This window comes from Sceloporus occidentalis, unplaced genomic scaffold, assembly GCF_023333645.1.
Source record: "Sceloporus occidentalis isolate IW3139 unplaced genomic scaffold, rSceOcc1.0.p SCAF_13, whole genome shotgun sequence".
Lineage (NCBI taxonomy): Eukaryota > Metazoa > Chordata > Lepidosauria > Squamata > Phrynosomatidae > Sceloporus > Sceloporus occidentalis.
The window spans coordinates 11,319,274-11,337,078 of NW_028316993.1; positions in this window are offsets into that span (position 1 = coordinate 11,319,274).

Sequence of the window (17,805 nt, forward strand, 5' to 3'; positions counted from 1 at the left end):
AAGTAAATACTTTCTCCGGCTTTGTAATGTTGTCGATGTTGCTTCTTGTCCCAGTTTCAATTTATATGCTAGATAGATAGATAGATAGATAGATAGATAGAGAGAGAGAGAGAGAGAGAGAGAGAGAGAGATTCACACAGAGACACACTCATACTTTTCACTTTGGCTGCATCTGCACTGGAAAAATAACCGACTTTGGCACCGCTTTAGCTTGTTGTCTGGCTCAAGGCTATGGAATTCTGGGAGTTGGAGTTTGTTGTGGGCCCAGAGCAGAGCTCTGGACCCCACAACATACTCCAACTCCCAGAATTCCATAACCTTTGAGCCAGAAAAGAGTTAAAGCAGTGCCAAACTAGGTTATTTCTCCAGTGCGGATGCAGCCTCAGAGGAATCTGTGAGACTCTCCTTTCTGAGACGTTTACAATTTCCCACATATGGACCACTTCTAATGTTTGCTTTATGGCTAGAAAACGCTTGATCATTTGTTCTGAATTGTTGGTTTTAATTATCAGCTGTTCCAGATGTCTTTTAGGGTATGTAAGCACTTATAAATTACACATAAATGTAACCTATTGGAGAGCCAGCATTGTGTAGTGGTTTCGGTGTTGGACTAGGACTCTGGGGGAGCAGGGTTTGAATCCCACTCAGCCATAGAAGTCTATTGGGTGGCCTTCAGCAAGCCACTCTCTCTCAGCCTCAAAGGAAGGCCACGGCAAACCTTCTGTGTGCTGGGATCTACACAACCATAGTGTAGGATCTCAGCTAACTTTGGAGACATCCATCCTGTGGCTTGACTCCGCAAAAAGCATTTTAATTCTGCTCGGTCTTTACGATAAGGAATGCTGCTCATGTTGTATTATTCCGGATTGATAAACAAGAGCCATGTGTCCATTCGCCTCCTTCTGAGTTCCCCAATGTCAAAACCAACAGGGAGAGATTAGAGTCAGAACCTTAAAGTCGCTGTAAATCCAGAGGCCAAAGAGCTCCCACGCCTCGCAAGCGGCTGGAAAATCCTAAATCCGTAACCAAGCGTTCGACAGAACTTCAATGTCTCTTTCTTCCCTGGGATTTATTGGCAACAGGGTCTCAAGGCCTCGGTGTGTGTTTTCCCTGTCTGACCACTAACTGAAAGTGGCAAAGCCATATAAACCCAGGGACTAGTATATGCAATATATGCAATGAAAAGAACAGACGCATCTCAAGATGGTAAGAAGTGATCATACTTAAAGCATAGGGATCTGGGAAGCTTCCCTTGTACTGAGTGAGATCCTTGATAGTCCACCCAGCCCAGTGTTGGTACAAGACGAGTCTTTTTTCCTCCTAGTTCTACCTGGAGATCCTGCCTGGTCTTCCCTCCTGGTGGCCTCCCATACAAGTGCTAACCAGGTCCACCCCTGCTTAACTTCCATAATAAAACAGGTATGTCCAGGGTGGTACGATGCTGGTGAAGAGGAAGAGTGCCCACCATGATGGGGCCTTGTACGTTTATGTCTGTTTTTGCCTCCAAGTCACCACTGTTAAATACCTGAAGAGACATCATGGAGGAGAAAGGATGAGCTTGTTTCCTGCTGCTCCAAAGACTAGAATGCAAACCAATGGAGTTCAGTTGCAAGGAAAGAGATTCCTCCTAAACATGGAAATGAACTTCCTGGCAGTCAAAGTTGCTGAATGCTGGAATGGATTGCCTTGGGAAATGGTGGGCTCTCCTTCTTTGGAGGTTCGATGGACATTGAGGTTCATTGGAGGTCTGTAAGCAGAGGTTGTATGCACATCTTTCCGGAGTACATGAGCTCTGTGTTCTTGCATGGCAGGGGCTTAGGCTACATAGTTTTGGGGGTCCCTTCCAACTCAGTAATTTTGAAATTCTCCCATTGCCTGGGCCCCTTTCTTCCCAGTTCCCCCAGTTCCCCTTTGACCAATGCACATCTTTTTTCTGCATTTAACAATGCACCTCCTCAAAGGTCTGACATTTTTCTCTTCTGCAAGGACACAGAAAGCATTGAGTTTGCCAAGTAACCCCCCCCCCTCTCTCTCTTTTTGTATTAAAGGATTTTGTCTTTTCAAAAGAGGTGTTCTACATTGTCCCTCTTTCCATCCTCTAAGCCGGCTTTGCAGCAAGAAGTGAAATGGAAAATGAGAGAGAGAGAGAGAGAGAGAGAGAGAGAGAGAGAGTGAGGGAGAGAGAGAGAGAGAGAGAGAGCAAGATATCAGTCTATTTACATTTAATTTAAGGCTGAAGTTCTTTGCTCGAGAGGCTGGAAAGCTGGATTCTGTCGCACAGGAATGAAATGCAAAGTACACAAACACTGGTAATTATAAATCAAAGGATTTGCGTAATATCGCTCTCTTTCTTCAGTAATTAAAGCATGGCAAATAACTCGGAGGGTTCAGTTGATTTAAACGAAATTCTCAGTGGAAAGGTGACTTGGGGAGGACGCTCTTTGGAAGACGCACGCCACAAACTGTAACCACAAACCACCAGTCGCTACAACCCAGTGTTTAATTCCTGAGACAAATCACACAACTGAAAAAATGGAGACATCTCTTTCAAGGGAGGAAGGAAGAGGTAGCAGAGTTTCATGAACTTGCAAAGAAGGTGGAATCGAAACATCCCCTGAGGATTGGGAAGAGTAAACCTGTTGGGGAGCTCCAAGAAGGATGAGAGGATGAGTTTATTGCTAGTCTCCTGCCTGTGCATGAATTAAATCTACCAGAGGATTTTCTTTCTCTCTCCATCTCACCACTGTCCCACCGTTATCATGAAGATGATGGCAATGACCCAGGAGACAGAGCCTTCTTGGTGGTTGCTCCCCATGTTTTCATGGGAGGTTAGGTTGGGCCCTTCTCTGCTCTCCTATTGCCATCATAGAAAGACCTTCATATTCAGGTTTTGGGTTACCAACCGACTGTTTTAGGAGGACCTTTTCATGACATGTGTTGTATTTTTATCCCCACTATTGTTATTAACTGCTGTCAAGTTGACCTTGACTTATGGCGACCCTATGAACAAGAGGCCTCCAAGTCATCCTGTCCACCATCATCCAGCTCAGGTCTTGTAAACTCATGGAGGTGGCTTCCTTGATTGAGTCCATCCAACTGATATGTGGTCTTCCTCTTTGCCTACCTTCTAGCAAGCATTATTATCTTTGCTAGTGATGTCAAGTTGATGTTGACTTATGGCAACCCTATGAATGAGAGGCCTCCAAGTCACCCTACTCAGGTCTTACAAACTCGTGATCATGGCTTCCTTAATGGAGTCCATCCATCTGGCATGTGGTCCTCCTCTTCGCCTACTACCTTCTAGCCTAGTCTTTGTTAGTGCTGTCAAGTTGACGTTGACATTGACTTATGGCAACTCTATGAATGAGAGATCATCATCACCTTGCTCAAGTCTTGCAAACTCATGGATGTGGCTTCCTTAATGGAGTCCATCCATCTGGCATGTGGTCTTCCTCTTTGCCTAATACCATCTACCCTAGCAAGCACTGTTGCCTTTGACAGTGCTATCAAGTTGACTTTGACTTATGGCGACCCTATGAATGGGAGTCCTCCAAGTCACTCTGGGTTTTCCACTACCCTCTTCAGGTCTTGCAAACTCATGGATGTGACTTCCTTAACGGAGTCCATCCATCAGGCATGTGGTTTTCTTCTTTTCCTATTGCTGTACTTTCTACCTTAGCAAACATTATGGTCTTTTCCAATACTGTCAAGTTGACTATGGTGACTCCATGAATGAGAGCCCTCTAAGTCACCCTCTCCTCAACCGTCCTGCCCGGAGTCTCCAGAGTCATAGATGACCCACCACTCGGTAAGCGAATCCAACCTTTCTCTGCAGGTGTCCAATTTGTAGGAAGAGTCCAAATCTTTGCTTTGCTCCTGCCAGGCTCAGCTTTCAGCTCAGAGGCCCATCGAGAAACACGTCTCGGAGAGATTATGAGTCCAGCCACAGAGGGACCAACGTCTCTCCAAACACACGCCACACTTTCTGTGTGGAGCGCAATCTGCTGAAATGCCCCTGCAGGACTCATAAAGTTTATGCAAGGAGCCTTAACTCAAAGGAAAAGAGCCTCTGAGGGAAAATGGTGGAGACATGGCAATGCCTGCTTGCTGGTCTTTTGTGTTTTATCTCCCTTAAAACAACCACAGCCTGACGCTAGTTTATTTTATTTATTTTGAAAATCCAAAGTGGCTGTTGTGCACACACACATATATCCTCCAAATACATCCATTTGTTCATTTGGCACATAAAAGAATCACAGGTTTCATGCTAGACTGTTTGCTCAGCTCTGCACCAAGGAGCATCCAAATTGTTATAGATCAAAAACAAGAAACGTGCCACCAAGCAACGTCAGACTGTGGTCAAGATGGCAAAATGTATTAATGAATAATTAATGAACACACAAGCTAGGAAGGGCTGCAGCTGTTTGCTTTTACCTGAGCCTCCTGGGAATGGCATATTTCCAGCCCCTTCTCTTCTCTCCCAATGGAGCAATTGGATGCAAACGCCTCTGTTCTCCATTTGCCCAAAGTGGGATCTCAGCCAAGCTGTGTGAAGATGACAACGTGGTGGACTTTGGGCAAAATCTGTTGAAGCTTTCCTCTCTCCGCCTTCAAAAAGTAGTATTTTTAAACCAACGGGTGAACAACACTTCCAGGCTTTTCTCAGCCCCATCTGGCCATTTGAGAAAGAGCTTGGTTATTTTTGTTTGGAGATGCTTAACAATGTCACCGCATTGCTATTACGCATGAGCCATCTTGAACTGAATAATCAAAAGGCAAGGGAGAAATGTCAAAAGGGAAGAACTAGAAGTCCCAGGGAAAACGCAGAGGATTGGCTGCTCCCTTTTGTTTCTCAGTGGGTTGCGCAGGAGATCTTCCACCGTCTTTATGCCTTGAATAAGTACATCTAAAGATGAAGGAGGATTGTTGAGGAGCTTGAACAGGACTGAGAAGTGACAGCAAAAATGCCAGAAGGTGACAGAAACAGATGTCTAGCAGCTTTGGACAACAGTTTTGACCATTTCAAGGAGAGCAGTGGGTCCACCCACTGGCCATCCTCTCTTCACCTTCTACTTTGCACTTTATGACTATTCACCCAAAACATTTTATGCCAAATGAGGGATTTTACAGAACTGCAGGACACAGGGCTTCCTCATTGTTTTTATTCAGGGAATACATAATGCCAACGCTGCCCAAATGTGTCCATTTGCAACAGAAAGGGGCCCCAGGCCAGTGCTAGACCCAAGTGAAGTAGAGCCATAGACAGTGTAGGGATCGGCAGAACATTCATAAGTCTTGGCTTTCTAAGTCCCCATTGGTTCAGATGGGCAACCCTGGTTGGGACCAACCTTTGGGATTAGTCATAGAATCATAGAGTTGGAAGAGACCCCAAGAAGGGCCATCCAGTCCAACCCCCTTCTGCCATGCAGGAACTCTCAATCAAAGCATCCCCATTGACAGATGGCCATCCAGCCTCTGTTAGAAGACTTCCAAGGAGGGAGTCTATGGGTTGGACAGCAGAGAGCCAGACTCGGCAATCCAGAGTCAGGATACAATGGTTTGAACGCATATCTCATGCAAACAACTGACCAGGTTTGACCATGTTGTCCTTGCAAGTTGCAAGCAAAGCCTGATGAAGGAGCCAGCGAAGCTTCAGAAGCTTGCACTGTGTACTTTGCGCATTTTGGTCGGCTGATAAAGGTATCCCTGTTTTGTGCAGAGAAAGAAGTTTGTACCATAGGATTTTGCAGACTGGGTTTATACTCCATCCCTGGTCCGACTTCATCAGATTCAAGGCTGATCCAGACTATCATGGCCACGTCTTTGAGTACAAGCAGACCCAGAAATGGCAGGGAGCAGAATAAGGTTGGCAATAATAGGAACAAAAGGAACATTACATCCCCCATCTAGGACTCAATTCTACATCATAAAAAAAGGCAGGTGATTTACCAAAAAACAGCTCACCCAGAAATATGCGATGACTGTTCCTAGTGATTCAGTTTTTGCCGAAAGCTCAAGGCCTCTTCTCCAGCAGTTGCACAAAACCAACTTCAAACACAGCTCCCCCATCAAGGATCCTTGATTGTATTTGTGCTTTTCCCTCCCGTTCCCTTCTTTTTCTCTCCCCCTCCTCCTCCGTCTGCCCTGGAAAAAGACGATAAGCTATTGATTGGCCTTGCAGAGAGATGATGAAGCCTCTTTAATTACTTCATTAGTTCTCAACACGTCGAGAGTCGGATTAATGCACAATTAAAGTCCCAGGTAATCACAAAAGAGTTTCTTCCTCGCTAAAAAGTTTGCAAGACATCAGTTGAAACAAGGCCCAGAGTTTAATCACAGCTCAAACAGCTTTCCAAAGCCCTGAATGAGAAAGACGAGTTTGGAACAGCTGCAGAGAAGAGAGATTGGATAGATTTTGGCAAGAATCGGAGCTTCGAGAAGTTATTTTCGGAGACTTAACAGCGGCCGGAGCCACACCAGCTGGAAGATCATGGAAACTATAACGCTGCATCCACACTGGAGAAATAACCTGGTTTGGCAGCGCTTTAACTGCCCTGGCTCAAGGCTATGGAATTCTGGGAGTTGGAGTTTGTTGTGGCAACCCTAGAATGAACCTAGCATGGGGCTTTTCTCAGCTAGATTTGTCCAGTTGCCATCATTGCCTTCCTCTGAGGCTGAGAGAGTGTGACCTACCCAAGGGTTTCCATGGCTAGGCAGGGATTCAAACCCTGGTCTTCAGAGTCATAGTCCAATGCTCAAACCACTAAACCATGCTGGCTCTCACAGATCCAACAACTACCCAAATAAAAGAGTCCAAGAGCAAATCAAGCCTGGGTTCTCACTAGAAACTAATATGACTAAAGTGAAGCTATTGTACTTTAGACATATCATGAGATGGCCAGGTTGTTGTTGTTGTTGTTGTTGTGTACCTTCAAGATGTTTCCAACTTTTGGTGAATCTAAAGTCACCATAATCATAGGATTTTTTTTATTATTTTTTTCTTGCAAGTTTCTCCAGAAAGGAGTTGCCATTGCCATCCCCTGAGGCTGAGAGAATGTGACTTGCCCAGGATTGCCCAGTGAGTTTACATGGCTGAGCTGGGATTTGAACCCTGCTCACCAGGGAAATGACCAGGACTCCACCAGAAAGACAATAATGTGCAAAGAGCAGAAAGCACCAGCAAAACAAGAAGAGCCCCAGCTGCCCTGCATTTACAAGACCACCTGATGGCTGGACCTCTTGCACACCATTCATTCAGAGTTGAAGTTGACTGGATGACCAATAAGAACAAAGTCTCAACCATAGTAATCCCATTGACTCAATTGCACAATGGTGAGTCAACGCATAAGAAAATCCCATTGATCCATTGGGTCTAACCTAGTTGGGACTAACCCTTGGAAGCTGTCTTGGAATTTCCTATTGCTTGGAGGCATGAGGAAGGTGAAAGATTATCAGAAAGCAGAGAAGGAGGATTTTATGATGTATGTGGTGCATGCACTTCCCAGGGTGTGTTGTGGGGTGTGTTTGTGTGTTGTGTGTTTCAGTGGCCCCAGGGCTATGCACAGAAGTGTCCAGACTCCTCCCTAATTTTTCCCCGGTGTGTTTTTCTCCTGGGAGGAAAGGTTCTCACAATGCTGGTGGGTCTATATCCTCCCATTGCAATGCACAGGTTCCAACTAGGACTATGGTTAAAGCTCTGCGTGCCTGGCCCAGCTCCTTGACGCACAGAGACCCGCTATTTGTTCGGCTGCAGTGTAACAGCCAGCCGCATAAGGGCAAAAGATCTGAATAACACTACATCTAATTTGTCCTTCTGCGTTATTATTAGCGTCACTTGCCAACAGAAGGAAGCAAAGGCGCAGGCAAGAGAGAGAGAGAGCTGGCATATATTCTCCCTCTGCCGTTACAATGGCTGCACATACACAGTCACTGAAAAAGAGAGGGAAAGGCATTGCCAAAAAAAGATGACATAGATTTGCAGAACATTTGCACATGCTGACTTAAGAGAGGCACACTCAAGGATCATTGCAAGAATTTAAACAGGAGTGTGGCATCTCTTACCATAGCGGTGACCTACTCCATTTGTTGCCCAGATGTTTGTAGTCCAGATGCCCATCTATTCCATTGTCCAGATGCACAGCCTGAGAGGCAAACCAGACAGTTGAAAAACCAGCTGGACAAAGAGTTTTAACATAACAGAGCTTTGTTATGGATTTGTGCCTTCAAGTCATACAGCCATCACCGTGGACAGCAACTTTTATAGAATCCTTCATTTGGAAGTGACCCCTCAAGGGCCATCCAGTTCTGCCATGCAGAAGGACATAATCAATCAATTATTGAAAGGCTAGTCAATATATTGGGAACCTTGTTACCAGTTTATAGAATCACTGTTGGAGGAGACTCCAAGGGTCATCCAGTCCAACCCTATTCTGCCATGCAGGAAGTCACCATCAAAGCACTCCCAACGGATGGCCATCCAGCCTCTGTTTGGAAACCTCCAAAGAAGGAGGCTCCACCACTCTCTAAGGAAGCATCTTCCACCATCAAACTGGTTTTACCGTCAGTAAATCCATCCTAATGTTGAGGTGGAACATCTTTCCCTGTAACCTGAGTCCATGTCTCATGCTCTGGAGTAGCAGAAAACAAGCTTGCTCTCCATCCTCAACATGACAGCTCTTCAAATATTTATTATTACTGTCAGGAAGTTCCTACTAATGTTGAGGTGGGATCTCTTTCCCTGTAGCTTGCATCCATTGCTCCATTGTGTCCTATTCTCTGGAGCAGCAGAAAACAAGCTTGCTCCCTTCTCAACGTGACACCCCTTCAAATTCTTAAACAGGGCTATCATGTCACCCCTTAACCTTCTCTTTCCCAAGCTAAACATCTCCAGTTCCCTAAATTGCTCCTCAAAGGGCTTGGTGGTTCCCAGAGCTTTCTTCTCCCACATCCCAATCCACCTTCTCCCACCCCTTTCCCTACAAACAAAGGTAATAAATGTAGGATCAGGGCCCCCAATATATCTCAGGCGCCATTACATGGCTAAAAGTTTAATGATGTCTGTTAGCGCTTTTCCGCCACAATAAATTATGGAGTCATAAACCATCGGGAAAGCTCTAGTCAAAGGCCTGATGGAAAGAGCAGGGATTAGAGGAAGACCCCACAATCCCTAGATCCAATATCCCCATATTTAAGGTGTCTGTTATCAGCCATCCCAAACACAAACACACACACATTGTTATGGGAACCCCTTTCATCTACAGACATCAAACTTTCCTATTTCTTAACCTCTTTTCTTTGCAAGCAAAGAGCCTCCAAGGCATAGTAGTGGTCAGTACCAATGCACGGCGCATCCTTGGCTCAAATGAGACCCCTGGGGTCATCCGGTCAACCCCCTGAAAGTGTAGGACATCCACAACTGAGGAGTCCTTTTGCTGTGAATGTGAATTGGCTTTATATGCTCTTTTAACTGGTGTTAGGTGTTTTTTAACTGATATTAATGTGTGCAATCTGTTGCATTTTAATCCCTTATTATTTCCTGCCTCGATCCATACAGAGATGAGCAAGAGAAAAATATTAATACATATTATTATTATTATTATTATTATTACAATTACATTACTATTGCTGTTGTTTTGTAGCTGTTCAGTAACACACCGTAATGATAAGTAATGTTAATGTTAGTGTTTAATTGGGTTTTATTTAAAGATTGATTATGTTAGCATTGCTAAATAGAGCTTATGTTTAAAAATTAATAGCGCTAATATTAAAATTATTTAATAATTAACGTTCTTGTTAGTTAATGCTGTTTATTTTACAGATGTTAATCCTATCAAACAGTGTTATCCGATACTTAACGAAATTTATCTCGTGGTTCAATATTATTGTTTAATGATTTGTAGTGTTAATATTGTGAAATCATGGTATTGAGCCATGAATGATGTTAACGTCCTTTTAAAATGCTCATATTTAATCGTTAACAATGTTAACACGGTTTCATAAAGGTGTTTATTAAGGGATGTTGTCCATCTTGTTAAACAATCCTGTTTCATTAATTATCATTATAGTGTTAAATAATGGTTCTTTCGCTAACAGTGGTTCTATGGTGGTTAAATGAAGTTTAATAATTAATAACCTTCATATTGCTGTTAAATCACATTTCTCTAATAATAAATGCTAATGTTGTGGACGTTGCTAAAAATGTTGTTTAACATGGGTGCCCACCTATCCTTCATGAGGGGAAAGATTTAGAGCAGTGATGACCTTTTCGAGGCCAAGTGCCCAAACTGTAACCCAAAACCCACTTATTTATTGCAAAGTGCCATGTCCCTCTGGTTTTCTAGTAACAGACTCTGGCAAACTCAGTGCTGGGGCGATGTCACATGTGCCCACAGAGAGGGCTCTGAGTGGCACCTCTGGCACGGGTGCCATAGGTTCGCCATCACTGGTATCATGGTCAGCAATGGGGTCATCATTTGGGTTTTTCACTGGAGACAGCAAAAGGTTTTGGGATCTGAGATATAAAGGAACTAAAAGACCCCTGGAAATAATCACAGTCCCATGCAGACACTCATGCAGGCTGCGTCCGCACTGCAAAAATAATCCTGTTTGGCACTCCTTTTACTGCTATGGCCCAATGTTAAGGAATCCTGGGAAATGTAGTTTCTGGAGCTCTCTGACAGAAGAGGAGCCAATCAAGACAAAGTTTGGTATAATTATATTTTGTATGTTCTCAGCGGCAAGAATAGTTTATACTTAGAAATGGAAGAGGAAAGAGATACCAACGATGGACGAATGGACATTTAAGATGCTGGATCTTTTGGGGATGGACAAATTATCGAGAGGAATAAGAAACAGTTCTTCACACAAGTACAAAGAAGGCTGGGGAAAAATAATAATAGATCATCTTCAAATAAATTGGGGGGAAATAATTAGTATAAGGGTTGAGTTGGACTAATGTGTAAATAATTAGAAGGAAGGAGTGAACTGAATGATTGTTTAGTTAAAATTGTTTAGTTAAAGTGAATTCTAACTTGTGTTAAATAATAACCAGATTAAATGGAAAGTCTTCATTTAAGAAAGAAAAGAAGGATTCTTCATTTTCAAATGATAGATAATTAAGAAAGTTTATTTAAATGGTTTTGGGATCTGACCTGGTTGTGTTGCACAGAGAGGCGGGATATAAATAATAATAATAATAATAATTATTATTATTATTATTATTATTATTAAATGGAAGAAAATAATCCAAACCATCAGTTAGGAAGTAATGTACGGGTGTATGATTGTAGTAACCATCCCACAAAGGAGAAAAGCCGATGCCCATTTTTGTGGCCCACACTAAAAATCATATGCCACTTTCTCTTGTTTTTGCCAGGCGCACACTTTCAGTATTTCATCTCCATCACTCTCTTTGTCCCGATTAGAACAAGCAACCCATTAAAAGTGTACAACCCGAGTCGTCCGCCCAGCAAAAAGCTTGAGATGTAGTAGAAATACATTATCTTCCCAAGGCCCGGTTTTAAAACCGAGATTCAGCTCTTTGGTGACAGTTGGAGATAATTGTTTCAAAAGGAGCCGGAGGTAGAAAATACTTTAAAACAACTTTGGAATCAATCGCCGTTTTAATTTGTAACGTGCGCCGCTTGCCCAGGCTGACAAATAACCAGGCGGGGACGGCTGAATAATACAGTTTCAATTATATTTCTGTACAATATCTGTCTTATTTTGTGTCATGGCGCTGCCAAGCTAATTCAATTTTCTGCTGCCAAGCCGTTACTTGTTCCCCTTTCGGTTGCAATATATAATGTTTTGAAGAGCAGCTCCGAGGATGTGAATGACAATGCCTTCTCTGGGCACCATCTAGAAGCATTGGGATTCATGGATGGATAGGGATGGCACCTTTTGTAAGAAAATAACAGGTGCCTGCCATGGGTTTATTTGGAAAGGGGTGAGAGATGTCAGGAAACACAAGAAGGAAGCAAGGAACCCACCAGAAAAACCAGGAGAGAGACCCCAAATGAGGCCCTGCATAATGCAAACCCACATTAACATAATGCAAAACTACATTAACATAATACCACCGTACATTAATGTATTTCCCCCAGAGTTGCACTTTGTCAACCTTCTGCCGAACATCAACATTGTGCAACCAACAGACTTTTTGCAAAAGTGTGTATGCCGATAGTTGCCTTGTGCAACACAGATTGCACAAACAATGGCCGCATCTACACTGCAGAATTAATGCTGTTTGACACCGCTTTAACTGACATGGCTCAATGGTGTGGAATTCTGGGATTTGTTGGAAAACAATCATTCTGCAGGAAGGAAAAAATGGAGTTTTTGTCGCTGATTTTTTTTTTGGCATAAAAAATGCTTGCTGAGCACAAAATGGATCTATTGCACAGGAAACACATTTTCCTGCTCTATGCAGAAAACAGGTTTTCATGCCAAAAAAAAAGCTTTGGTTGTTCTTTTTATTACAGGGAGCTGTAATAATTCCTCTGCAGCATTATAGAGGCATGCAAATATGGGGAGAATATTGTGGAAGAATATTAATTTCCTCCATATAAACCCACATAAACTCTCAGCCTCAGGGGAAGGCAATGTCAAACCTCCTCCGAGCAAATCTTGCCATGAAAACCCCAGGATAGGGTTGCCATAAGGTCACCATAAGTTGGAAATGACTTGAAGGCGCACAACAGATAGCCAAGGCTTTGCATGTCCATCCTAGGCCTCAGCCAAGCAATGTCAGAGGAGCTATAAAAGAGGGGCCAAAGCGTTCTTCCCAAGACCATTTGGGCTAATGCCTCGCCTTTGACCATTGGGAAGCCACTTCCCCCAAAAGGCCATTTGGACGGCCAAGGAAGGAGCAAGATTGCCGCTGCAGAACAAGCTCCGAATTGACAACTGTTTAAGCTCCAGTGGATGAATTCCCAAACGGTCCCAGTTAACAGCTTAAACAGAAATTGCAAAAAGCTGAGGAAGGAAATTGATTTTGTATTTCTGAGAGGGAGGGATAGTGAGGGAAAGTGACATTTCCAGAGGCTGCTTTGTGGCTAAGGTTGGTCTTTGTGTTTCCTTGCAGGAGACTCTCCAGGGCAGGAAAAAATGGACCCTTAGGAGCCTTCCCTGCAGTTTTAAGCGGACATGGGCTCACAGTTGCCCAAAAAATGACCATTAAATCATGGTGCATGGACACTTATGGAAACCTCATTGATTCAATGGGTTTGCTGTAGTAGCAACGAAAACAGGATTTCCTTCAAAGCTTCTGCCTAACCACCGTGTCCTTCACCCAACACAACTAATCAATCAGTTATTAATTGGTGAACCAACCTAATCCCATTGGTTCAAGAAGTCTTCTTCTAGGGACTTCAACAGTCTCTTGTCATTTTTATCCTGACCCCCAAATCCAAGTCTGTACCGAAATTCCCGGAGTCCATACCAAGTTAAAAGAGGGAGGAAAGGATAAGGCAGGGAGCAGGGAAGCATCTCGTTCCTTAATGGTGGGCAATCTTTCTTCAGAGACCAGCTACCCAATTACCCACATTACTTATTGACCCGGCAGCGTTTTCTATTGAGTTGGACACGGCGCCAATCAAATCAGACAATTCAGCAGATGGATCGATGGCACCACATTTAACTCACTCGGTTGCGGCGCTTAGTAAATTACACCCCAAAGAATTACGGAGATGAATGTGCTCATGGCTCCGCCAGGCTCCTGGCCCTACCACTTTTGGCACGTTCGGGCAAAGAAGTATGGGGAGATCGATAGGCAGGAGAAAATGTATTCGGCATCAATCACGGCTTTTAATACATTAATTTCTCCGCCAGATTAATCAGGTATTGATCGGATTTCAGCTTTCTGACAGGAGCCTCTTGTCGCTGAGGTGCGTATTCTCTCTCTTTCTTGCAGAAGCCAACCAGGTCATCTGGAACAGTCTCCATCACAACAAAAGTCAGGATGGGACCTTCCTCTCCATCCGATGAAGACTATGGCTACCAAGTTTGCAGAAATGGGAAGAGAGAACAATGTGGGGGCAACATTATAGGGAGGATGTGACTCTCCCCTATTCCCTAAAGGCTCATTTGTAGGGGCAAAGTAAAGTGCTGGTCAGTTCTGCAAAGACCACTTTATCTCTATGGCCACATTCACCAAGTCAAACCTGAACAGGGTTCAAGATGCTCCAAAGAGGTCTATCCCACCAGCATCTGAAGGACATTTGGCAGGAAGCCTCTCCTGAATCTCCTCTCCAGCGCTTGGAACACTGGCCAAAGGAGGACTAGATACCCACATTTCTGATGATCCTCTACCAGCCAAAGCTAAGAGCATTTTATGGCTTTGGCCCACAGAAAGTGCACCAACATGGTTCACTAGATCAGGGTTCGAATCCCTGCCCAGGCTTGGAAAACTACTCAGTAGGCAAGTTGCACATTCTCAGCCTGAGAGGACAGCAATGCCAAACCTCCTCCGAAGAAAAATGGTCACAAAATCCCTATTCTCCAATCCCCATATGTGGACTTGAGTGTTGGACTAGGAGTCTGGGAGGCCAGTATTAAAAATTTTGATAAGCCCTGGAAATATACTGGGTGACCCTGGGTCCTTCTCAACCTCAGAGGAAGGCAATGAATAAATCCGGCCAAGGAAATGTTAGTCTAGACTCACCATAAGTCAGAGTCAACTTGAAGGCACACAACAGTAACAGCAGTTGCTCATAGGACCGTAGAAACACTGAGTTAGAAGGGGGTCCAAGGGTCATCTAACTCAACTCCCAACCATCACAGAAGTCTTCTGTTAAAGAAGCCCTTGGAGGTGGCCATCCAGACCCCAAATCCTTAACTAGAATCTTCTTTCTTGCAATGAGTTACCTTACACATGAATAGTCATAGATTTCATCTGGTATTTTGGCTCCTTCGCTTTCATTTCAGCATGAATCCACAGCTTTGTGTGCAGGGAGGGAGGTACCAAGGTGGTCAGACTGTTGCAAGGAGAGAGGAACTGTGAGAACACATCCAGATTGTTGTACAACCCTGAGAGATGTCCTTTTGGGTAGCCATTTGGTTTTTCATCCAGCTTCTCACTTGGTTGAGTTGTGCAACAGGGCAATTCAGCAAAAAGGTCACACTGGGCGACACAACTAATGCATATCTCCACCTGCGAAGACTTATGCTAGAGTAGACCCACTGAATCAATCTCTTTTACCTATGTGTTGACTTACCAGCCAACAACAGAATCAGTGAGTCTGCTCTAGCTGAGACTAACCAAGAGGAATCGGAACAATATATTTAGATATGCTAAAAGTACTGATTTAGGAGAGGTTTTCCCATTTTCTTCACTATGGAGTGGACAGTTCCAGCACAAAATATTTTGAACGGATCAGCTTCTATACAACGCTTCTCTTCCCTGGATGCTTCAGCCGGCTCTTCTCTGAAAGCCAGAAAATGTAATTTTGCAACTGAAATCCTTGCAGAAGTCAGGCAGAGGGTTGAGTCGGAGGCAGGTGCTTTGTGCAACGCAAAGGCAAAGAAAGAACAGGAAGCCATAAATCTTCCAAGTGGATGCTTCACTAGAAAAAGGCCAAATAGGAAAAAAAAAGTTGGCAAAAGCTTTTATTGAAGCCAAAAGCAGAAAACACACACGCATACACACCCGACAATGGATGAATTCAGGCCCATGAATTAGCACACCGTAGGGACAGAAGAAGGGAAAGTTGTTTGGTTTGCATTTTTTGGTGAACCGACCTCATTCGCACGTCCTGAACTCAGACACAAAGCGCAATGGAGGGATCCCGCGCATTATGCACTTTTACAAATGTTGTATAATAACTCTCAGCTCAAAAATGTGTGCAACAATGCATGGGGAGAAATTAAAAAGAAATGCCCATGATAAGAGGAAAACATGTGCAGTCTAAATATACACATTTTTGTGCTATTATTTTTTTAAAAAGAAAAATTCAGAAAATGAAACTGAGCATACTTATAATGGAGCATGGACAGTGGACCTTTGGTATCTGCCGGGGTTTGGTTCCAGGATTCCCCACAGATACCAAAATCCATGGACTTTGAAGTCCCATTAAATACAATAGGGTATTATTATTATTATTATTATTATTATTATTATTATTATTATTATTATTATCATTACTATTACTATTATAGTGAGCCCTTGGTATTTGCTGGAATGTGGTTCCAGGCCTCCCCGCGGATACCAAAATCCAAGGACGCACAAGTGTCATTAAATACAATAGTGTATTATTATTATTATTATTATTATTACTATTATTATTACAGTGGGCCCTTGGTATTCGCTGGGGTTTGGTTCCAGGACTCTCCACAGATACCAAAATCCATGGACACTCAAGTCCCATTAAGTAAAATAGGGTGGTATTATTATTATTATTATTATTATTATTATTATTATTATTATTATTACAGTGGGCCCTTGGTATCCACTGGGTTTTGGCACCAGGACCCCTGTCGATACCAAAATCCAAGTATGCTCAAGACCTATTATATACAATGGAATATTATTATTATTATTATTATTATTATTATTACAGTGGGCCCTTGGTATTCACTGGGGTTTGGTTTCAGGACTCCCCGCGGTTACCAAAATCCATGGACGCCCAAGTCCCATTGACTACAATGGCAAAGTAAAAAAAATGTCCCTTATATAAAATTGGAAAATAAAGATTTTTGGAATTTAAAAAAAAATTCAAGTCATTGAATTCATTGGATTAAATTCATGGATTCAATTCCACGGTTGAATCCATGGATAATGAACCTGTGGATATGGAAGGCCAACTGTACCATGCTGATATTCTCTGAAGATGTCAAAGCCACAGATGCTGGCGAAACGTCAGGAATAAAATCTTCTAGAACATGGCCACATAGCCTGAAAACCCCACAAAAAACAATGCTGATATAGACTGAAAACAGAACCAGGGCAGATCGTATCCTAGAACTAGAACCTAGAACCTAGAGCAGATCTTCCTCTGGCTGCTGCCAAGGGAATGTGCCCTTCTCTTTTTCTACAGTTGGTTTATCGCTTTCTGCAAAAGTGCAGGTGTCTTTGCAGTGTCTCTCTTGCTTCTAGCCTTCCTTTGCCAGTGCCTTGTTGCCTTTTCTCTCATGGTTTGCCAGGGCTTTGTCTTTATCAGTTCCTTATCTCAGATCGCCAAAGAGGGAGGCAATGGCTGAAGCTTCAGTGGGAGATCTAGGGTTTTCCAAGCCCTCCAAACATTGCAGAGAGGCAGGGATCCTCAACTTTGAGTGCTGAGGGCAGCATGTCAGCCACTGTTTTGCGCTTCACGAAGAAGGTGCCTCTCTGCCGCCGCGTGAAAATCAATTCCGCAAAGCTCAGGATTGCCTGGTCTCGAGTGGAAAAGATGACGAGGCCGATAAAATTAATTAGCAAATGGAGAGACAATCCGCGAGGCTGTCTGGCAGGCTCAGTATATTACATATCAACACCGGCTTTATCGCCCCGACAAAAGAGGCGCGCTCGCGCCACCGAAGGTTATCACAGGTGATGTGACAAGTACAATTGTTTTCCTTTCAAGAGGCAACGCGACGGGTTATTGAAACGGAGAGCGTTTCCAGAGAACGCCGGGCTGTCAGTCATTCAAATTAGCAAATGCAGCCCCGGAGGAACCCTCCTGAATTTATATGAGAATTAGAGAGGAACTGGCATTAATGGAGTTTGGAGGCTTCCTTGCTTCCTGAACTTAGCAAGCAACAAACAGAAGGAACCGAAAGAAATGTGCTCCAGGATCCAAAACAGGCTCAGGGTTCAAATAATGGCAGCAA